Source organism: Entelurus aequoreus, linkage group LG23, assembly GCF_033978785.1.
Source record: "Entelurus aequoreus isolate RoL-2023_Sb linkage group LG23, RoL_Eaeq_v1.1, whole genome shotgun sequence".
Classification (NCBI taxonomy): domain Eukaryota; kingdom Metazoa; phylum Chordata; class Actinopteri; order Syngnathiformes; family Syngnathidae; genus Entelurus; species Entelurus aequoreus.
The window spans coordinates 2,619,031-2,644,934 of NC_084753.1; the positions used below are offsets into that span (position 1 = coordinate 2,619,031).

Below are 25,904 nucleotides of genomic sequence, written 5' to 3' on the forward strand. Positions count from 1 at the left end.
TATATGTGTATATATATTATATATATACATATATATATATATATATATATATATATGTGTATATATATACATACACACACATATACACACCTGTACATATCTACATACATGTATAATTATATATATGTGTATATATATACATATATACACACATATTTCCCATTAAATATGTGTATACGTATGTATGTATGTGTATGTATATTTTATATATATATATATATATATATATATATATATATATATATATAAATGTCATGTATACATACAGTATATACAGACACACATATATATATATATATATATATATATATATATATATAAATGTCATGTATACATACAGTATATACAGACACACATATATATATATATATATATATATATATATATATATATATATATATATATATATATATATATATATATATATATATATATACACATATTATAGACACACGTGTCTTTATATGTATATCAATTTATACATTGTCTATTTGTGTGTGTGTGTATATATACATGTGTGTATATAAATAGTATATATTTGTGTGTTTGTATGTATATTATATATAATTACATACATATATATGTATGATATGTATTTATGTGTATATGTATATATACATACATACTCTATATACAATGTTTATACCTGTATATATTACATACATTAGTATACACATATATAGTCTCTACTATATATATACATATATAAACACACGTGTCTTTATTTGTATATACATTTATACATGTGTATACATGTGTGTGTATATATGTGTGTTTGTATGTATATAATATATATAATTACATACATATATGAATACATGTAATGTATGTGTGTGTATATATATATATATATATACTGTATATACATATATATTTATAATATATATATATATATATAGTAAATAATTTTCTACATTACAGGTCAAAAGAAAAACAAGTGACATACATGTACAGCCAATAAAACATGTTGTAGCTATCATGTGATTTTGTGTGATTAGTGACTCTACTGCAAACGGTAAAAAAAAAACGTGTACAGTATGGTTGAGTCTCAACTCTCTAATTTATTAACCAATGTACAACATTACAAACAAATATTAAAGCACGTTTAATAAAAGCAGAGATGTGAAGCATGATTTAAACCAGGGGTGCCCAAATGTGTGGCCGTAGGGCCATTTGCGGCCCGCAAGTAATTTCTTAACGACTCGCGGCACATTCTAAAAATACTTCCAAAAAATAATTAAAATTACAAAAATGGGGAATAAAAGATCAAAAGGGTGAAATGTAACTAGAATTTTTTTTTAGCGTAGACTCTTATAACACAGCTGCCATGCAGGTTGTCTTTTTAAACAGGTATCGATCGAAAATAATGTTTAATCAAAATCAATGTTATGAATTTTTGACCGATTCAAGGCTCCAATTATGTCACATCAAATATACCACAGTGAACATTTTTTAGGGGGAAATATCTCATATTTTGTGTGATTGTGATATAGAAAATTAAAGTTATCTTTGACAAAAAGGCCATAAAAAACATTTAAAAAAAAACAGGATAATCAACGAATCAATCTGAAGTTGACTCAAACTTTTTTCACCAAGTACAACATCAGATAAAACTTGGCTCTTCAAGTACCACCGTAATGACCAACACTAAAATACAGTAGCGTAGAGGCCCAAGTATTCAATAAAAACAAGGCAGAGGTTTAATTGAACAAGTATACTTCATATTTTTGGCCACTGTAAAATTACGCACAGTTTGAACAGTAACACTGTGTTTAAGTATTTAATTAGTTGATTTTTAAGAATAACTCATCTGGAGATTTAAGCGTGGAAAGCACGCAATTAAATGTATAACTTATTTTTAACACTTTTTATGAGTGGGTCCCCAATAATTTGTTTTTTTAATTGTTTTTTTAATTGTTTTTTTAATTGTTTTTTTTTACGCATTGCTCAAAGATAATAATGAAATAAAAATCACTGGTGTTAGGAATTTTGGACCTTTTTAAGGCTCTAGTTACTTTACATCAAATATTCTACTTTCAAATTGTTTGGGCGGGAAAATATTCCATATTTGGTATTTTTCCCATGTTTTTTTTTATTTTTATATTTTTTTTTTTACAAAAAGGGCATAGAGTTTTTGTTAAGTCATATTGACAGATAGACCTGAAGTTGAATCACTGGTGTTAGGAATATTACCTTTTTAAGGCTCTAGTTACTTCACATCAAATATTCTACTTTCAAATTGTGTGTGGGGTGGAAAATATTCCATATTTGGTATTTTTGGCATGTTTTTATATTTTTATTTTTTACAAAAAGGGCATAGAGTTTTTGTTAAGTCATATTGACAGATATACCTAAAGTTGAATCACTGGTGTTAGGAATATTACCCTTTTAAGGCTCTAGTTACTTCACATAAAATATTCCATATTTGGTATTTTTGCCATGTTTTTTTTAAATTTTATTTTTTTTAATAAAAAGGCAATAAAAGAGTTTTTGTTAAGTCATATCGACAGATAGACCTGAAGTTGATCTAGAGATTTAAGCGTTGAATAATATTAATAATACAACTAAAATAAACAATATTATTTTTAAAATTTTTATGACTGAGACCCTTCCAAGTCATTGCCACCACTTTTAAGGGGAGCCCTCAAGGAAAAAAAAAAATCTATATGTTGTCGAAGTTATAAAAGTTAAATATCAAAATGCCCCCCGCATGTTTTAGTTTCTCAGTGGAAAAAGTTTGGTAAAAATGGGACTTTATGCTTACTAATTAAGTCCTTTAAAAGGAGGCACACCAAACATTTTGGACCAGCTGTCATAAACCACGTGACTCACCAGATTGGTTGTCGTGAGTCACGTGACTAACACGATTGGTTGTCGTGGGTCACGTGTCTTGCCCAGGATATGGCCTCCACACCGGCGGCGTGTCAGGTAAGTTAGCTTCTTTTTTTATTTTTGCCACTGCAGGCAATGTTTGAAGCAATTTTACAATTCTAATGTGTCAACAAGTGTCGAATATCACAATTGGAAAAAAAAATGTTGATATAAAAAAAGCTTGGGAAGTCGAGCTCTCAGCTTTAAAGTTGCCACGGCGAGACTGAAGTGACATTGTATCAATAAGCTACTTATTTAAATTATGTTATTTAGTTCAATTCATGATATTTCTGTGATAATATGCACCAATAGCTCTTATTTTGTTTTTTTGTGAAAAGAAACTACAGTTTTAAGTCTGGTTCCATGTATGTTTTGGTCATTGAATTAAAAAACAACCGATTGATTTTTTTTTTTTAAACACAAACAATAAAATATGAAAAGAAAGCGTTATTTTTGGTGTCAAACAGCAATACCAACACATTAAAAGTTTGATTCAAAAAGTTTTAGTTTAACATCACAAACGCAGATTTTCACCATATAGGCGAGGGCGGACCTACGTCACTTCCGCCTACCGAACCCCTAGCAACCGGTCGCCATATTGAATTCGTTGAAAACAAACCAGCTCACAGCGAACACAGCATTGACAGAAAAAGCATTTAACGAGGTTTCACGGCATTTTAAACTGTTCTAAATGGCGTATGATTATGTAAATAGTCTTTCCAGTGAGGCTAGGTTAAGATACGAGTTAAAATGTTCTGTAGTTGATTAAATGGCAACATGAAAATTATAGGGTTTATTGGTTTTTAAAAACCAAACTGTTAAGTGCAAATTTAAACGAAACCGGTTTTCGAAAATAGCCTATACAGGCTATAGACCAGGGGTCACCAACCTTTTTGAAAGCAAGAGCTACTTCTTGGGTAGTGATTAATGCAAAGGGCTACCAGTTTGATACACACTTAAATAAATTGCCAGAAATAGCCAATTTGCTCAATTTACCTTTAACTCTGTTATTATTAATAATTAATGATATTCACACTTAATTGAACGGTTTAAAAGAGGAGAAAACACAAAAAAAATGACAATCAAATTTTGAAACATAGTTTATCTTCAATTTCGACTCTTTAAAATTCAAAATTCAACCGAAAAAAAGAAGAGAAAAACTAGCTAATTCGAATATTTTTGAAAAAATTAAAAAAAGAATTTATGGAACATCATTAGTAATTTTTCCTGATTAAGATTAATTTTAGAATTTTGATGACATGTTTAAAATAGGTTAAAATTCGATCTGCACTTTGTTAGAATAAATAAAAAATTGGACCAAGCAAAGACAAATAATTATTTCTTCTATATTTTCCAGAACAAAAATTTTAAAACAAATTCAAAAGACTTTGAAATAAGATTTAAATTTGATTCTACAGATTTTCTAGATTTGCCAGAATAATTTTTTTGAATTTTAATCATAATAAGTTTGAAGAAATATTTCACAAATATTCTTCGTCGAAAAAACAGAAGCTAAAATGAAGAATTAAATTAAAATGTATTTATTATTCTTTACAATAAAAAAAATAAATTTACTTGAACATTGATTTAAATTGTCAGGAAAGAAGAGGAAGGAATTTAAAAGGTAAAAAGGTAATAGTGTTTAAAAATCCTAAAATCATTTTTAAGGTTGTATTTTTTCTCTCTAAAATTGTCTTTCTGAAAGTTATAAGAAGCAAAGTAAAAAAAATAATGAATTTATTTAAACAAGTGAAGACCAAGTCTTTCAAATATTTTCTTGGATTTTCAAATTCTATTTGAGTTTTGTCTCTCTTAGAATTAAAAATGTCGGGCAAAGCGAGACCAGCTTGCTAGTAAATAAATACAATTTAAAAAATAGAGGCAGCTCACTGGTAAGTGCTGCTATTTGAGCTATTTTTAGAACAGGCCAGCGGGCTACTCATCTGGTCCTTACGGGCTACCTGGTGCCCGCGGGCACCACGTTGGTGACCCCTGCTATAGACTATAAAGTATATACCGCATGTTATTTTTGTACAACAACAACTTCAGCTGTCGAACGTTATAAGGTACAAATTCAACAAGTACAACATTAGCACGGACGGTATAGCCAAGTTGTGGTTAAGAAGGTGGATTTTTGTTCCTTATATTTACCAGAAACGAAGTGATCCGAACACACGACCCGGGACTTTGGGGGACTCCAGTGAGAACCGTCCTCGTTTTCCCGGTGTAAAGCTGCGAGCCATTTGTCTCGTCTCTGTGGGCTTTTATCACGCTTTGGCAGAACAAAATACGACCTTTGTTTTCCCTGTTTCCAGTTGTGGTTAGCACAACCAAAAACAACACAGTTTTTCGGCATTTTGGAGGCAGAATGACGGGTTTAATCAGCGTAGGTCGACAGGTTAAAGAGTAATGGCAACGGTTTGTTTTCAACGCCAGTCTGGTTGCTATGGCTCGAAGAACCCGTATGTAGCTCAGTTGCCCGGATGTCGGCCCTCACCTATTGTTTATCCCACAATTTAGCCCGCGGTCTTGTTTTTAAAAATGTCAATTTCCGGTTCCGGTGTCAGAATATGAAAAACGTGTTTTTATGATAAATATTTTCATTAGAGATGGCCGATAATGGCTTTTTTGCCGATATCCGATATTGTCCAACTCTTAATTACCGATTCCGATATCAACCGATACCAATATATACCGGCGTGGAATTAACACATTATTATGCCTAATTTTGTTGTGATGCATTAAACAATGTAAGAAGGTTTTCCAAAATAAATAAACTCAAGTTATAGAAAAAAATGCCAACATGGCACTGCCATATTTATTATTGAAGTCACAAAGTGCATTATTTTTTTTAACATGCCTCAAAACAGCAGCTTGGAATTTGGGACATGCTCTCCCTGAGAGAGCATGAGGAGGTTGAGCTGGGGGGAATAAGCGGGGGGGGGGGGGGGGGTATATTGTATTGTAACGTCCTGGAAGAGTTAGTGCTGCAAGGGGTTCTGGGTATTTGTTCTGTTGTGTTTATGTTGTGTTACGGTGCAGATGTTCTCCTGAAATGTGTTTGTCATTCTTGTTTGGTGTGGGTTCACAGTGTGGCGCATATTTGTAACAGTGTTAAAGTTGTTTATACGTCCACCCTCAGTGTGACCTGTATGGCTGTTGACCAAGTATGCTTGCATTCACTTGTGTGTGTGAAGAGCCGTAGATATTATGTGACTGGGCCGGCATGCAAAGGCAGTGCCTTTAAGGTTTATTGGCGCTCTGTACTTCTCCCTACGTCCGTGTACACAGCGGCGTTTTAAAAAGTCATGCATTTTACTTTTTGAAACCGATACCGATAATTTCCGATATTACATTTTAAAGCATTTATCGGCCAATAATATCGGCAATAGAAATAACATCTCTACTTTTCATTTCTGTGAACTATTGATTTTCAATTTTGTGTGTAAAATATAAAATGAAACTGAGCCTTGTTGTAGTTATTTTGCCTCAAATATATATTATATATCACTTTTCCATGGTATTTTTTATATTTCAAAATGAAATTCCAAATAAACCAAAAAAATTGTGTTTATAAATTCCCATCCTACGAAACAAAATGTACACTGACTGACCAGTATGGAGGCTAACTTCTTTTTTTTTACATTGAATTTATGGAACAGAATTTTTATACATCAAAGTATGCTGACAATTTAATTGAAAAAAAAACGTGCTAAAGGCAAGCAAAGATCAAAATGTGTTTAGAAAATGAGTCTGCTAAACTACATAGTTTTAAAATTCAGTGCGGAAATATTCAATATAAAAAAATTCAGTGCAGAAATATTCAGTTCATGAAAAAATAGTAAAAAAATAGTAAAAAAATTAATTGCAAACAAATTCAGTGAAAAAATGTTTATGTACAAAAAGTGTTAAAACATGTAGTTGATTGAAAATTCAGTGTAAAAAAAAATCCATTGCAGAAATATTCAGTGCAAAAGTTAGTGTATGAATAAATATACAGTGTAAAAAATTCAGTGCAGAAATGTGTGTTAAAATTAAGTGTATAAAACTGTAAAAAAAAAAAATTGAGTGCAGAAAAATAGTGTTTAAAAATTCGGTGTATAAAAAACAAACAACTTCAGTGCAGAAATATTCAGTCTATAAAAATGCAATGCAAAAAAAAATGTAGTGCAAAAATGATTGTATATAAAAAGTGTTGAAACGTGTAGTCGATTAAAAATTCTGTGTAAAAAAAAAAAAAAATCCATTAAAGAAATATTCAGTGTAGAAATGTGTAAAAAAAATAGTGCAGAAAAAAATCATGTGTAAAAATTCGGTGTATAAAAAACATTGAGAAAAAAAAATCAGTGCATAAATATCTGTTGCTTTGAAACTCCCCTTATTGGCTGGTTTTGACTCAAGATGGATTGCTTCCGTCTTAATTTACTGGAAAAGTGGGTCTTGAGTTTTGAAGCAACAAATATTTCTGCACTGAATGTATCTACAATAAGTTTTATTTAATAACATTCTCAGCATAATTTGATGTGGAAAAAAAAAATCAGTTAGATAAATGCATTTTTCAAAAAAACCTTGTGTAATAAAGACACAAATTCACCTCCATAGCCAGTGTTACACTGTAGGCTACTTTTGCTGCAGTACAACTTGTGTCCACAAGATGTCGGCAGGGCTCCACCGTGGAGATGCTGCAAGGATGGGAGCAGGGAGGTGGCCTTTGAATCTGGGGCACCCTGCTGTGGAAGCCTTCCAGCTGCTGAGAGAGAGAAGGGAGGGATTGAAGGCCTGGCTTGATCGCAGCTTGCTGCAGGAGAGAGGGAGAGGAAAGTCTCCATCAAGCCATCAAAGGCTGCCTTCTCTTCCCCAGCTATGCAGCATCTCTCCACAGCATTCCTTCACTCTTTGTCACCTTCAAAAAACACCTTAACCCTTTGGTTGTGGTAAATGTCCCAGGGACCCGAAAGTCTTAAAAGTTAGTCATATGTAATGTTTTTTTAAATTTTATCCCTTAAATCTCTAGATTACCTTCAGATTTATCTGCTGATATGAAGTTTTTTTCCATTGTTTTCTGCCCTTTTTGTCAAAGAAAACTTTTTTTTTAACGGCAAAAACAAACATTGCCATATTCCTGCATGCACGCACAATATTTTTAAATCTTATGTCATTACCAACATCGTTTTTATTATAAGTTGTTGGCAGATTCAAAGCAATTCATCGTCTAAAACGGGTGTCCAATGTGCGGCCCCTAGCTCATTTTTTTAACGGCCTGCGGCACAAGCATTAGCATTCTAATATTAGCATGCTAGCTTTTATTTTTTTTAGCAAATTTTGCAGTTACACACCTCAGCGTCAACTATTTTGTAACTCGACGAATGTTACCTGTTAGCATGCTAATTTTATTAGGCTGGCTTTTTTCACAAATTTTGTAAATATAAATATATTTTGGTGCTTGATGCGGCACAATCATTAGCATGCTAACTTCTTTTTTTTTTTAAACAAATTTTGCAGTTACTCACCTCAGCGTCAACTATTTTGTTACTCGACGAATGTTACCTGTTAGCATGCTAATGTTATTAGGCAGTCTTTTTTCACAAATTTTGTAAATATATATTTTGGTGCTTGATGCAATACAGTCATTAGCATTCTAATATTAGCATGCTAGATTTTATTTTTTTTAACAAATTTTGCAGTTCCACACCTCAGCGTCAACTATTTTGTAACTTGGCAAATGTTACCTGTTAGCATGCTAATATTATTAGGTTGACTTTTTTCATAAATTTTGTAAATATAAATATATTTTGGTGCTTGATGCGGCACAATCATTAGCATGCTAACTTCTTTTTTTTTTAAACAAATTTTGCAGTTACTCACCTCAGCGTCAACTATTTTGTTACTCGACGAATGTTACCTGTTAGCATGCTAATGTTATTAGGCTGGCTTTTTTCACAAATTTTGTAAATATATATTTTGGTGCTTGATGCAATACAGTCATTAGCATTCTAATATTAGCATGCTAGCTTTTATTTTTTTTAACAAATTTTGCAGTTCCACACCTCAGCGTCAACTATTTTGTTACTCGACGAATGTTACCTGTTAGCATGCTAATGTTATTAGGCTGGCTTTTTTCACAAATTTTGTAAATATATATTTTGGTGCTTGATGTGGCACAATCATTAGCATTCTAATATTAGCATGCTAACTTTTTTTTTTTTTTTAGCAAATTTTGCAGTTACACACCTCAGCGTCAACTATTTTGTAACTCGACGAATGTTACCTGTTAGCATGCTAATTTTATTAGGCTGACTTTTTTCACAAATTTTGTAAATATAAATATATTTTGGTGCTTGATGCAATACAGTCATTAGCATTCTAATATTAGCATGCTATCTTTTATAATTTTTTATTTATAATTTTTACTAGTTTTGCAGTTCCACACCTCATCGTCAACTATTTTGTTACTTGGCGAATGTTTCTTGTTAGCATGCTAATGTTATTAGGCTGGCTTTTTTCATGAATTTTGTAAATATAAATCTATTGGTGCTTGATGCGACACAATCTCAATCATTGGCATTAAATATTTTGTTACTTGATAAATGTTACCTGTTAGCATGCTAACATCAGTAAGCCTTTTTTTTTAGCAATATTTGTAGGTACTCACCTGAGTCATATTTTGGTTTTCGATGCATGCTAAGCATTTTTACAATTTTTTCAAATATGTACTTCAGAGTGAAATATTTTGGTATTTGATACCTTTTTAGCTAATTTAGCGGGTATACACCTCAGTGTCAAATATTTAGTTACTTGACGAATGCTACCTGTTAGAATGCTAATATTATTAAGCTGACTTTTTTAGCTAATTTAGCAGGCATACACATCAGCGTCAAATATTTAGTTACTTGACGAATGCTACATGTTAGCATGCTAACATCAGTAAGCTGGCTTTTTTTTTTAGCTAATTTAGCAGGTATACACCTCAGTGTGAAATATTTAGTTACCTGACGAATGCTACCTGTTAGCATGCTAATATTAGTAGGCTGACTTTTTTAGCTAATTTAGCAGGCATACACATCAGCGTCAAATATTTAGTTACTTGACGAATGTTACATGTTAGCATGCTAACATTAGTAAGCTGGCTTTTTTTTAGCTAATTTAGCAGGCATACACCTCAGTGTCAAATGTTTATTTACTTGAAGAATGCTACCTGTTAGCATGCTAACATTAGTAAGCTGGCTTTTTTAGCTAAGTTAGCAGGTATACACCTCAGCGTCAAATATTTATTTACTTGACGAATGCTACCTGTTAGCATGCCAACATTAGTAAGCTGGCTTTTTTTAGCTAATTTAGCAGGTTTACAACTCCGTCAAATATTTAGTTACTTGACGAATGCTACCTGTTAGCATGCTAACATTAGTAAGCTGGCTTTTTTAGCTAATTTAGCAGACATACACCTCAGTGTCAAATATTTAGTTACTTGACGAATGCTACCGGTTAGCATGCTAACATTAGTAAGCTGGCTTTTTTTTTAGCTAATTTAGCAGGTTTAGAACTCCGTCGAATATTTAGTTACTTGAGGAATGCTACCTGTTAGCATGCTAACATTAGTAACCTGGCTTTTTTTAGCTAATTTAGCAGGTATACACCAACGTCAAATATTTATTTACTTGACGAATGCTACCTGTTAGCATGCAAACATTAGTAAGCTGGCTTTCTTTTAGCAACTTTTTCAGATGTGCACATCAGTGTCATATATTTTAGTATTTCACTAATGCTAACTGTAAGCATGATATTGTTAGCATGTTAGCATAACATGGATTTTGCACAAATCAAGGCCTTAATTGGCATTAAAAACCATACAATTTGATGTCTACAGGCATTAAAAAAACAATGCAATGTTATTTCTCACATGCTATTAGCTAATCACAATTTGGCCATCAAAGGCAGGCAGCAGCTAATGGTGGCAAATTTCTTTGGCGTGACCTACAAAGCAACTTCTGCTGCCGCCACGACGCCACCACAACTGACAGCTGCTGCTACCACTATAAGAAATGCAGTCTCGGATTGAACAGCGTTAAAACGGCATTAGAAATCCTTAAATTAGATTTGCGGATACTTGCAGAAACCCCGTGTTAGCTAGTATACACATCCATCCATCCATTTTCTACCGCTTGTCCCTTTTTGGGGTGCTGGAGCCTATCTCAGTTGCACATATGAGTCATATTTTTTGTTACTTTGTTACTATCTGCCAGGCATGCTACCTGTTAGCATTTCCGTTCGGCTTTGGTTCTTCACACACAATTTCTACCTAAATTGCAATGTCTGGTTCTTTGGAAAACAAATTCTAAATATTGTACAGTTTTTGAGAGTAAAAAGTACCAAAATGGCCGCCACATCCTTTGATTTATCAGTCTGTGGCCCTCAGTGGGAACCATTTGGGGACTCTGGTGTAATATGAATATATGGTACTTTACAGTATCAGACGTCAGATTACACCTCTAATAGGATTTGCACATATTTCAAAGGGAAATTCTTGTATTCATTCGGTTTTCATGGAAAAAGTATTATAAAATAACAGGTTTATAGCGTATGGAAAAATTGCCATTTTAAAAGAGAGTCAATGGGGGACAAAAGGGTCCCGGGGAACTCCAGTGTATACCCACTCAATAGCTCCAGCTAAAAATAACTTGGCAAAGAACACACAGTGCAAATTCTGAGATGAAAATTCTGTTGCACGATGTCCTCCTCAGAGGCGATTAAAAAGACCCAAAAGGGTCCCAGGTCGCCCCCGGGAGAGAGAGGCTTTCTTTGTTCGTACTACGGCGACCGCTCGGAACATTCTGGGGGACTTTCTCCTGTGACGAGTCGGGTGCTGACGGAGGAGCGGCGCCCGGCCACGGCCGTCATCCATACTTAACGAGCAAGTAGGACCGGAGGGTCATTGGGACGTGTTGACTGCAGCAGTGGGGCTAATTAGACCGTGAAAGTGTCACTCTCTGCTGAATTACTTAGATCTCCGCCGCAGTGTGTGATGTACATCCATGTGTGTGTTATGTGTCTATATGTATGTATATATGTGTGTATCTGTGTTGTCGCCATGCCATATATATATATATATGCCGTATGTATGTATGTACACTACCGTTCAAAAGTTTGGGGTCACCCAAACAATTTAGTGGAATAGCCTTCATTTCTAAGAACAAGAATAGACTGTCGAGTTTCAGATGAAAGTTCTCTTTTTCTGGCCATTTTGAGCGTTTAATTGACCCCACAAATGTGATGCTCCAGAAACTCAATCTGCTCAAAGGAAGGTCAGTTTTGTAGCTTCTGTAACGAGCTCAGCTGTTTTCAGATGTGTAAACATGATTGCACAAGGGTTTTCTAATCATCAATTAGCCTTCTGAGCCAATGAGCAAACACATTGTACCATTAGAACACTGGAGTGATAGTTGCTGGAAATGGGCCTCTATACACCTATGTAGATATTGCACCAAAAACCAGACATTTGCAGCTAGAATAGTCATTTACCACATTAGCAATGTTAAGACTAGTTTAAAGTTATCTTCATTGAAAAGTACAGTGCTTTTCCTTCAATAATAAGGACATTTCAATGTGACCCCAAACTTTTGAACAGTAGTGTATATATGTGTGTGATGTACATTCATGCGTCTATATGTATGTACATATGTGTGTACGTGTGTTGTTGCCATGTGTCTATATGTGTGTATATATGTGTGTACGTGTGTTGTTGCCATGTGTCTATATGTATGTATATATGTGTGTGATGTACATTCATGCGTCTATATGTATGTACATATGTGTGTACGTGTGTTGTTGCCATGTGTCTATATGTATGTATATATGTGTGTGATGTACATTCATGCGTCTATATGTATGTACATATGTGTGTACGTGTGTTGTTGCCATGTGTCTATATGTGTGTATATATGTGTGTACGTGTGTTGTTGCCATGTGTCTATATGTATGTATATATGTGTGTGATGTACATTCATGCGTCTATATGTATGTACATATGTGTGTACGTGTGTTGTTGCCATGTGTCTATATGTATGTATATATGTGTGTACGTGTGTTGTTGCCATGTGTCTATATGTTTGTATATATATATGTGTGTGATGTACATCCATGTGTCTATATGTATGTACATATGTGTGTACGTGTGTTATTGCCATGTGTCTATGTATGTATATATGTGTGTACGTGTGTTGTTGCCATGTGTCTATATGTATGTATATATGTGTGTACGTGTGTTGTTGCCATGTGTCTATATGTATGTATATATGTGTGTGATGTACATTCATGCGTCTATATGTATGTACATATGTGTGTACGTGTGTTATTGCCATGTGTCTATGTATGTATATACGTGTGTACGTGTGTTGTTGCCATGTGTCTATATGTATGTATATATGTGTGTACGTGTGTTGTTGCCATGTGTCTATATGTATGTATATATGTGTGTGATGTACATCCATGCGTCTATATGTATGTACATATGTGTGTACGTGTGTTGTTGCCATGTGTCTATATGTATGTATATATGTGTGTGATGTACATTCATGCGTCTATATGTATGTACATATGTGTGTACGTGTGTTGTTGCCATGTGTCTATATGTGTGTATATATGTGTGTACGTGTGTTGTTGCCATGTGTCTATATGTATGTATATATGTGTGTGATGTACATTCATGCGTCTATATGTATGTACATATGTGTGTACGTGTGTTGTTGCCATGTGTCTATATGTATGTATATATGTGTGTGATGTACATTCATGCGTCTATATGTATGTACATATGTGTGTACGTGTGTTGTTGCCATGTGTCTATATGTGTGTATATATGTGTGTACGTGTGTTGTTGCCATGTGTCTATATGTATGTATATATGTGTGTGATGTACATTCATGCGTCTATATGTATGTACATATGTGTGTACGTGTGTTGTTGCCATGTGTCTATATGTATGTATATATGTGTGTACGTGTGTTGTTGCCATGTGTCTATATGTTTGTATATATATATGTGTGTGATGTACATCCATGTGTCTATATGTATGTACATATGTGTGTACGTGTGTTATTGCCATGTGTCTATGTATGTATATATGTGTGTACGTGTGTTGTTGCCATGTGTCTATATGTATGTATATATGTGTGTACGTGTGTTGTTGCCATGTGTCTATATGTATGTATATATGTGTGTGATGTACATTCATGCGTCTATATGTATGTACATATGTGTGTACGTGTGTTATTGCCATGTGTCTATGTATGTATATACGTGTGTACGTGTGTTGTTGCCATGTGTCTATATGTATGTATATATGTGTGTACGTGTGTTGTTGCCATGTGTCTATATGTATGTATATATGTGTGTGATGTACATCCATGCGTCTATATGTATGTACATATGTGTGTACGTGTGTTGTTGCCATGTGTCTATATGTATGTATATATGTGTGTGATGTACATTCATGCGTCTATATGTATGTACATATGTGTGTACGTGTGTTGTTGCCATGTGTCTATATGTGTGTATATATGTGTGTACGTGTGTTGTTGCCATGTGTCTATATGTATGTATATATGTGTGTGATGTACATTCATGCGTCTATATGTATGTACATATGTGTGTACGTGTGTTGTTGCCATGTGTCTATATGTATGTATATATGTGTGTGATGTACATTCATGCGTCTATATGTATGTACATATGTGTGTACGTGTGTTGTTGCCATGTGTCTATATGTGTGTATATATGTGTGTACGTGTGTTGTTGCCATGTGTCTATATGTATGTATATATGTGTGTGATGTACATTCATGCGTCTATATGTATGTACATATGTGTGTACGTGTGTTGTTGCCATGTGTCTATATGTATGTATATATGTGTGTACGTGTGTTGTTGCCATGTGTCTATATGTTTGTATATATATATGTGTGTGATGTACATCCATGTGTCTATATGTATGTACATATGTGTGTACGTGTGTTATTGCCATGTGTCTATGTATGTATATATGTGTGTACGTGTGTTGTTGCCATGTGTCTATATGTATGTATATATGTGTGTACGTGTGTTGTTGCCATGTGTCTATATGTATGTATATATGTGTGTGATGTACATTCATGCGTCTATATGTATGTACATATGTGTGTACGTGTGTTATTGCCATGTGTCTATGTATGTATATACGTGTGTACGTGTGTTGTTGCCATGTGTCTATATGTATGTATATATGTGTGTACGTGTGTTGTTGCCATGTGTCTATATGTATGTATATATGTGTGTGATGTACATCCATGCGTCTATATGTATGTACATATGTGTGTACGTGTGTTGTTGCCATGTGTCTATATGTATGTATATATGTGTGTGATGTACATTCATGCGTCTATATGTATGTACATATGTGTGTACGTGTGTTGTTGCCATGTGTCTATATGTGTGTATATATGTGTGTATGTGTGTTGTTGCCATGTGTCTATATGTATGTATATATGTGTGTGATGTACATTCATGCGTCTATATGTATGTACATATGTGTGTACGTGTGTTGTTGCCATGTGTCTATATGTATGTATATATGTGTGTGATGTACATTCATGCGTCTATATGTATGTACATATGTGTGTACGTGTGTTGTTGCCATGTGTCTATATGTGTGTATATATGTGTGTACGTGTGTTGTTGCCATGTGTCTATATGTATGTATATATGTGTGTGATGTACATTCATGCGTCTATACGTATGTACATATGTGTGTACGTGTGTTGTTGCCATGTGTCTATATGTATGTATATATGTGTGTACGTGTGTTGTTGCCATGTGTCTATATGTTTGTATATATATATGTGTGTGATGTACATCCATGTGTCTATATGTATGTACATATGTGTGTACGTGTGTTATTGCCATGTGTCTATGTATGTATATATGTGTGTACGTGTGTTGTTGCCATGTGTCTATATGTATGTATATATGTGTGTACGTGTGTTGTTGCCATGTGTCTATATGTATGTATATATGTGTGTGATGTACATTCATGCGTCTATATGTATGTACATATGTGTGTACGTGTGTTATTGCCATGTGTCTATGTATGTATATACGTGTGTACGTGTGTTGTTGCCATGTGTCTATATGTATGTATATATGTGTGTACGTGTGTTGTTGCCATGTGTCTATATGTATGTATATATGTGTGTGATGTACATTCATGCGTCTATATGTATGTACATATGTGTGTACGTGTGTTGTTGCCATGTGTCTATATGTATGTATATATGTGTGTGATGTACATCCATGCGTCTATATGTATGTACATATGTGTGTACGTGTGTTGTTGCCATGTGTCTATATGTATGTATATATGTGTGTGATGTACATTCATGCGTCTATATGTATGTACATATGTGTGTACGTGTGTTGTTGCCATGTGTCTATATGTGTGTATATATGTGTGTACGTGTGTTGTTGCCATGTGTCTATATGTATGTATATATGTGTGTGATGTACATTCATGCGTCTATATGTATGTACATATGTGTGTACGTGTGTTGTTGCCATGTGTCTATATGTATGTATATATGTGTGTGATGTACATTCATGCGTCTATATGTATGTACATATGTGTGTACGTGTGTTGTTGCCATGTGTCTATATGTGTGTATATATGTGTGTACGTGTGTTGTTGCCATGTGTCTATATGTATGTATATATGTGTGTGATGTACATTCATGCGTCTATATGTATGTACATATGTGTGTACGTGTGTTGTTGCCATGTGTCTATATGTATGTATATATGTGTGTACGTGTGTTGTTGCCATGTGTCTATATGTTTGTATATATATATGTGTGTGATGTACATCCATGTGTCTATATGTATATACATATGTGTGTACGTGTGTTATTGCCATGTGTCTATGTATGTATATATGTGTGTACGTGTGTTGTTGCCATGTGTCTATATGTATGTATATATGTGTGTACGTGTGTTGTTGCCATGTGTCTATATGTATGTATATATGTGTGTGATGTACATTCATGCGTCTATATGTATGTACATATGTGTGTACGTGTGTTATTGCCATGTGTCTATGTATGTATATACGTGTGTACGTGTGTTGTTGCCATGTGTCTATATGTATGTATATATGTGTGTACGTGTGTTGTTGCCATGTGTCTATATGTATGTATATATGTGTGTGATGTACATTCATGCGTCTATATGTATGTACATATGTGTGTACGTGTGTTGTTGCCATGTGTCTATATGTATGTATATATGTGTGTGATGTACATCCATGCGTCTATATGTATGTACATGTGTGTGTACGTGTGTTGTTGCCATGTGTCTATATGTATGTATATATGTGTGTGATGTACATCCATGCGTCTATATGTATGTACATATGTGTGTACGTGTGTTGTTGCCATGTGTCTATATGTATGTATATATGTGTGTGATGTACATTCATGCGTCTATATGTATGTACATATGTGTGTACGTGTGTTGTTGCCATGTGTCTATGTGTGTACGTGTGTTGTTGCCATGTGTCTATATGTATGTATATATGTGTGTGATGTACATTCATGCGTCTATATGTATGTACATATGTGTGTACGTGTGTTGTTGCCATGTGTCTATATGTATGTATATATGTGTGTACGTGTGTTGTTGCCATGTGTCTATATGTTTGTATATATATATGTGTGTGATGTACATCCATGTGTCTATATGTATGTACATATGTGTGTACGTGTGTTATTGCCATGTGTCTATGTATGTATATATGTGTGTACGTGTGTTGTTGCCATGTGTCTATATGTATGTATATATGTGTGTACGTGTGTTGTTGCCATGTGTCTATATGTATGTATATATGTGTGTGATGTACATTCATGCGTCTATATGTATGTACATATGTGTGTACGTGTGTTATTGCCATGTGTCTATGTATGTATATACGTGTGTACGTGTGTTGTTGCCATGTGTCTATATGTATGTATATATGTGTGTACGTGTGTTGTTGCCATGTGTCTATATGTATGTATATATGTGTGTGATGTACATTCATGCGTCTATATGTATGTACATATGTGTGTACGTGTGTTGTTGCCATGTGTCTATATGTATGTATATATGTGTGTGATGTACATCCATGCGTCTATATGTATGTACATGTGTGTACGTGTGTTGTTGCCATGTGTCTATATGTATGTATATATGTGTGTGATGTACATCCATGCGTCTATATGTATGTACATATGTGTGTACGTGTGTTGTTGCCATGTGTCTATATGTATGTATATATGTGTGTGATGTACATTCATGTGTCTATATGTATGTATATATGTGTGTACGTGTGTTGTTGCCATGTGTCTATATGTATGTATATATGTGTGTGATGTACATCCATGCGTCTATATGTATGTACATATGTGTGTACGTGTGTTGTTGCCATGTGTCTATATGTATGTATATATGTGTGTGATGTACATCCATGCGTCTATATGTATGTACATATGTGTGTACGTGTGTTGTTGCCATGTGTCTATATGTATGTATATATGTGTGTGATGTGCATTCATGCGTCTATATGTATGTACATGTGTGTACGTGTGTTGTTGCCATGTGTCTATATGTATGTATATATGTGTTTGATGTACATTCATGCGTCTATATGTATGTACATATGTGTGTACGTGTGTTGTTGCCATGTGTCTATATGTATGTATATATGTGTGTGATGTACATCCATGCGTCTATATGTATGTACATATGTGTGTACGTGTGTTGTTGCCATGTGTCTATATGTATGTATATATGTGTGTGATGTACATTCATGCGTCTATATGTATGTACATATGTGTGTACGTGTGTTGTTGCCATGTGTCTTTATGTATGTATATATGTGTGTGATGTACATTCATGCGTCTATATGTATGTACATATGTGTGTACGTGTGTTGTTGCCATGTGTCTTTATGTATGTATATATGTGTGTGATGTACATCCATGCGTCTATATGTATGTACATATGTGTGTACGTGTGTTGTTGCCATGTGTCTATATGTATGTATATATGTGTGTGATGTACATCCATGCGTCTATATGTATGTACATATGTGTGTACGCGTGTTGTCCTCATGTGTCTATATGTGTGTTTGTTGTCCCCATGTGTCTATTTGTATGCATATGTGTGTGTGCGTTGTCCCCATGTGTCTATGTATGTATATATGTGTGTTTGTAATCCCCAAATGTCTATATGTATGCATATACACTACCGTTCAAAAGTTTGGGGTCACATTGAAATGTCCTTATTTTTGAAGGAAAAGCACTGTACTTTTCAATGAAGATAACTTTAAACTAGTCTTAACTTTAAAGAAATACACTCTATACATTGCTAATGTGGTAAATGACTATTCTAGCTGCAAATGTCTGGTTTTTGGTGCAATATCTACATAGGTGTATAGAGGCCCATTTCCAGCAACTATCACTCCAGTGTTCTAATGGTACAATGTGTTTGCTCGTTGGCTCAGAAGGCTAATTGATGATTAGAAAACCCTTGTGCAATCATGTTCACACATCTGAAAACAGTTGAGCTCGTTACAGAAGCTACAAAACTGACCTTCCTTTGAGCAGATTGAGTTTCTGGAGCATCACATTTGTGGGGTCAATTAAACGCTCAAAATGGCCAGAAAAAGAGAACTTTCATCTGAAACTCGACAGTCTATTCTTGTTCTTAGAAATGAAGGCTATTCCACAAAATTGTTTGGGTGACCCAAAACTTTTGAACGGTAGTGTATGTGTGTGCGTTGTCCCCATGTGTCTATATGTATGTATATATGTGTGTTTGTTGTCCCAATGTGTCTATATGTATGTATATATGTGTTTGTTGTCCCAATGTGTCCATATGTATGTATATATGTGTTTGTTGTCCCCATGTGTCTATATGTATGTATATATGTGTTTGTTGTCCCAATGTGTCTATATGTATGTATATACAGTGTTTCCCACACATTCATTTATTTGTGGCGGCCCGCCACGAAAGAATTAAGGCCGCCACAAAAAAAAAAAAAAATATATATATATATATATATATATATATATATATATATATATATATATTTTTTTGTCCTGTCAAGCTTCTCAGGCAAATCATATAGTTGATGTAGATGCCCATATCGGCTGTTCAGATTTTCTTTACAAAAGAGAAGTGTAGGATCAAGATTTTTGGAGCTCTTTGTTCAGCGGATCAGATGTTTGATGAAGCTTTGTGTCTATCTACCACCACTACTGTTTTCTGTTTATTTGTTACTGACTGTGGCAGGACACCTCTGCCTCTGTTTCACTTTATGTTGCTGGTAAATAATATGGTTGTGGTAGTAGGCTAAAGTTAAATTATTTAGTATGCACTAATTAAAGGGGCAGAGCTTTAACAGACATTTTAGCTTTTATATTTTTATAAGATATATTTTTTGTAAGAACCACAATTAATAAATATATTTCAGTGAATAACTTATTGTTCAAATCTGTATATAAATATGTACATAAAGTGTTGTAATTATATTGTAAAACGGATGGATGGACGTTTAAAACAAAACTGTTATTATTAATTAGTAAGTATACATTTTTTGAGCCTTTTTAGAGAAAATCATATCATTGTAGTACATTATGCAAATTACTCGATTATGTCATGGTGACCACGCCTATAGCCACGCCCCCACCGCCACAGGTATTTTGGCAGTTTATGGGAAACACTGTGTCCCCATGTGTCTATATGTATGTATATGTGTGTGTGTTGTCCCCATGTGTCTATACAGTATGTACAGTATGTATAAGTGTGTGTGTGTTGTCCCCATGTGTCTATATGTATGTATATATGTGTGTGTGTGTGTTGTCCCCATGTGTCTATATGTATGTATATGTGTGTGTGTTGTCCCCATGTGTCTATACAGTATGTATAGTATGTATAAGTGTGTGTGTGTTGTCCCCATGTGTCTATATGTATGTATATATGTGTGTGTGTGATGTACATCCATGCGTCTATGTATGTACATACGTGTGTGTGTGTGTGTGTGTGTGTTGTCGCCGTGTGTCTTCAAGAGAGACTCTGTCTTCTGTGCATGCATGAAATGTGGCGCGCTGCAGGCCCGAGCGTGGGCGCGCACCTTTGATGCCGATTGTGTAAGAGAGCGGCAGACGCACACATCCGTAAGTTAACGCGGAAAAAAGGACGGCGTTAGTGTGCATGCAGAGAACACAAGAGCACGGAGCGCTTGTGTGAAGCCGCGTGGCTCTAAATAGAACATGGAATCCCCTCGCCCGGGGGCGCCGCAAGTCACTGTTGTTGTGGAATGTTTCCTATTCAGTAAAGAAATGTCCAGAAGGAGAGCTGAGGTCTTTAAAGTATTTGAGATCTTAGAATAACATAATTTTAGAGAGAGCGAGAGAAACGTAAGAAGAGAGAGAGAGAGAGGAGGAGGATGAGCAGGAATGTTTTGGTCAAATCTTGGAAAGGCGGTAATACAGCATCAATCACAAAATAGCCACATTCAGAGAGTAACCTTCTGAACAAAAGACATATACAGTATAAATGAGTGGTCTGCCGCATTACAAATAGTCCTTGTCTTCTGTTCTTGGGATTTGCCGGGGTTAGGGTGTAAGAAGAACCGAGCAGGGCTATCTCCGCAGGGCCCGAGGAATGATGATATCAAAATGTCTTTGGGACACACAACAGAGAAGAAATACAGCATGAATCACATGAGGACTGTTACTTAGACAAGAGATTACTAAAATATTACCGTATTTTCTGGACTATCGAGGGCACAGATTTTTTTTTTTTTAATATAAAAATGTTTTTCCATATATTAGCCGCACCGGACTATAAACCCAGATATGAGTTATCTACACCAGTGTTTTTCAACCTTTTTTGAGCCATGGCACCTTTTTTGCGTTGAAAAAATGCGGAGGCACACCACCAGCAGAAATCATTCAAAAACGAAACTCAGTTGACAGTAGAAAGTCGTTGTCGCAATTGTTGGATATGACTTTAAAGCTTAACCAAGCATGCATCAATATAGCTCTTGTCTCAAAGTAGGTGTACTGTCACCACCTGTCACATTACACCGTGACTTATTTGGACTTTTTTGCTGTTTTCCTGTGTGTAGTGTTTTAGTTCTTGTCTTGCGCTCCTATTTTGGTGGCTTTTTTTGCTTTTTTTGGTATTTTCCTGTAGCAGTTTCATGTCTTCCTTTGAGCGATATTTCCCGCATCTACTTTGTTTTTATTCTTCTTCGTGGGGACATTGTCGATTGTCATGTCATGTTCGGATTTACATTGTGGACGCCGTCTTTGCTCCACAGTAAGTCTTTGCTGTCGTCCAGCATTCTGTTTTTGTTTACTTTGTAGCCAGTTTAGTTTAATTATTAGCTTAGTGGAGCGGCTCCACACTGTCTGGAGACACATAATTAGCTGCTAGCCGCTTGTCAGCCGGGGAATCGGCAAAAGTGATCACGTATGTTTCATGAAAATAAGCACATTCCAACTATTGTCTACTTAACTCTCACTAAAGTTATTTCTACTGTAGCAAAGTAGCCAATAAAGTGAGTCATGTGGAAGGAATATTCTTGTGCAAATAATATATTGCGATAATGCTCCCCTCAGACGGATGACATTTATCCTGTCTGAGAAAATAAGTCAGAGTTTATTTGAGGTTATGTAAAGCTTTTAAAAGCGTACAAGACAGCGCATCAGCATTCTTCACTTTGTCTTGTCACCGTACAGACGATCCATTATTTTAATGATCTACCCATTGGTTTGTTTGATTCATCAAGTCATCGGATACAACACACTTTATAGCCTGAGTGCATATATTAGGGAAAATGTACTTGCCATAACCTTCCTTAACTTTTATTTACCTTATTTAACCATCTTTAACATTGTCATTGTTGTACCTTCTCTATTCCTTTTTTTTAACCTTTATTTACCTTATTTTACTTACCTTCTTTTATCTTTTTCTTTACCTTCTTTTGCCTTCTATTTAATTTATTTAATTTTTTATTTACCTTATATTTACCGTATTTTACCTTGTTTTACCTTCTAAATTCCATCTTAACCTTCTGTTTAACTTCATTGACCATCGACCTTGTTTTACCTTGTATATTTGTTTTCTACCTTTACGTACCTTCTTTTACATTTTATTTATCCTATTTTGCCTTCTATTTAACTTATTTGATCTTTTACTTACCTTCTTTAACCATCTTTTACCTTGTTTTACCTTGTAAATTCCATTTTTACCCTCTATTTACCTTATTTGACAATTTTTTTTACCTTGTTTTACCTTCTATATTCTTTTTTTTAACCTTTTATTTACCCTCTATTGAACTTATTTTACATTTGATTTACCTTCTTTGGTGGTCTACATTCCTTTTATTTACCTTCCATGTAACTTACATAAAATACATATATATGTATATGTATGTGTGTGTGTGTGTGTGTGTGTGTGTGTGTGTGTGTGTGTGTGTGTGTGTGTGTGTGTGTGTGTGTGTGTGTGTGTGTGTGTGTGTGTGTGTGTGTGTGTGTGTGTGTGTGTGTGTGTGTGTGTGTGTATATATATATATATATATATATATATGTATATATATATATATATATATATATATATATATATATATATATATATATATATATATATATATATATATATATATATATATATATATATATATATTTATATTTATACACGCACACACACACATCTACAAAGGAATGTAGAAGGTAAAACAAGGTAAAAGACCACCAAAGAAGGTAAATCAAATGTAAAATAAGTTCAATAGAGGGTAAATAAAAGGTAAAAAAAAGAATATATATAATAAATATGTATATATATATATATATATATATATATATATATATATATATATATATATATATATATATATATATATATATATATAATAAAGAATATATATATATATATATATATATAATAAAGAATATATATATATATATATATATTATAAATGATATATATATAAAAAATTATAATAAATATATATATATATATATATATATATATATATATATATATATTTATATATATATATATATATATATATATATATATATAATAAAGAATATATATATATATATATATTATAAATAATATATATATATATAAAAAATTATAATAAAAAAAAAAAATATATATATATATATATATATATATATATATATATAAAAAATATATATATATATATATATATGTGTGTGTGTATACGCACACACATTACATTAGTATATTGGATATATAATTAATATTTAATATTATTGGATATTAAAAGTATGTGAAAGTTTGATTCCTACCTTGTATACTTCTGTAAAAACATACTTACAGTTTTGTAATCCATCAGAAATATCAAGCAGCTAAAATGCACCAAACATGGATAAGTGTGAAGAGATTTTGGCATTTTCCCGTCATGCTTTGTATGGATTTAAATAGGTGTAATTTAACTAATTGGACGTTTTTTTTCAATGATATCCACAAATAATGTGTGTTGACATTTTGTGTTGGTTGTATTTTCTTGTTTTGTGCCATGACTAGGGAAGGTTGTTTGGATCGGGCCATACATGTAAAATTCTGTGCTGTCTATCTTCAGCGCACCATTCATGGTCATTGACCTGAATTACGCATGTTGTCCACGAGATGGCGGCAAAGTTGCAGTCTCCAGGTTGCCAGATATTTAAAAAAAAAAAAAAATTGGAAGTTGCCCTGCTGGCCAGATTCCTTTTTAAAATAGCAGCAGAGTGGAAAAACAAGTTGCTTCTACATTGAAGCTCTTATCATATATATCTGATTGACACCAAAAGACTTCTTAAAGTTTGCGAATAAATAGATATGATCAAAAATAGTTGCAATCTCACAGAGATTCCCGAGCCATTTTGAGATACAGTATATTGAGAATGTACGTTTCTTTGTTTACATCCTAAAGCTCTAACTTAGCATATCCTCCTACAATGTGTAGTCCAGCATGTTAAGCTACTCCTCGTCCTCCAGTGATATTCGTACTTGCAAGAAACTGTTTATTTGCCCACACAGAGGCAATGATTACTGACTTACAAGGGGCTTTGCAGTTGCACTGTGGAGGGACATTAACCGCTAGCAAGGATGCGTAGAGGACAGGTTTTGTGCGCTTGTCGCTGTCAAATTTGCCAGAACGTGTCATCAACATGCATTATCACGATTTAACGATCACGAAGGAGGTTGAAAAAATGGGCGGGGGGGGTAAGATTAAATAAGTTCTCAGACATGTTGAATTGTGTAAATGTGCTCCGTCTAACTTTATTTTCTAAATGAACTCATCGCCATTCACAGATGCGATTGTACCGTCACGGTGTCCTTTTGATAGATACTTTGAATTCATTGTCGTCCCTCCACCGCCGCTTATCCTTTTCTCTTATGCGGAACACAATTTGGTTTGTTTTTCACGTTCAAATGCCGCAAGGACGAGGGGAAAAGATAATCATATTGTTTTTGTGCTCAGCAGTTATTGGCTCGTCAGATGCAGCTGTGTGTGTTAGATTAGCGCCCTCTACAGGCGCTCAAATGAAGTGAAACCAAACCAGCTGTTTGGATGCTCCGACCTGCGCAGTGGTTGTCAAACTTTTTTCACCAAACACCAGCTCCAAAAAAAATCTTGGCTCTCCAAGTATCACCGTAATGACCACCATTAAAATTCAGTGGTGTAGTACAGTGTTTTTCAATCTTTTTTGAGCCAAGGCCCATTTTTTTCTTTAAAAAATAATACGGAGGCACACCACCAGCAGAAAAGGTTAAAAAATGAAACTCCACCAGGTTGTCATGCCTTATTTTGAGTTTGGTGTTGTTTCCTGTGTGTAGTGCTTTAGTTTCCGTCTTGCGCTGTTAATTTGGTGACCCTTCCTGTTTTGTTGGTGTTCTCCTGTAGCAGCGTCACGCCTTCTTTTGAGTTCTATTGCCCGCACCTGCCTT

At 34.2% G+C, this 25,904-nt stretch overlaps 1 long non-coding RNA gene across 2 annotated transcripts in view; it reads left to right on the forward strand.

Moving 5' to 3' along the window:
• The first annotated feature begins 2,063 nt into the window (after window positions 1-2,063).
• The window catches only part of LOC133640918 (uncharacterized), a 123,372-nt gene continuing 99,531 nt past the window's right edge, over window positions 2,064-25,904 (forward strand). For both annotated transcript variants that reach the window (XR_009824220.1, XR_009824221.1), the window contains exon 1: window positions 2,064-2,928. This is a non-coding gene — a long non-coding RNA (uncharacterized LOC133640918). The remainder of the gene's footprint in view (window positions 2,929-25,904) is intronic.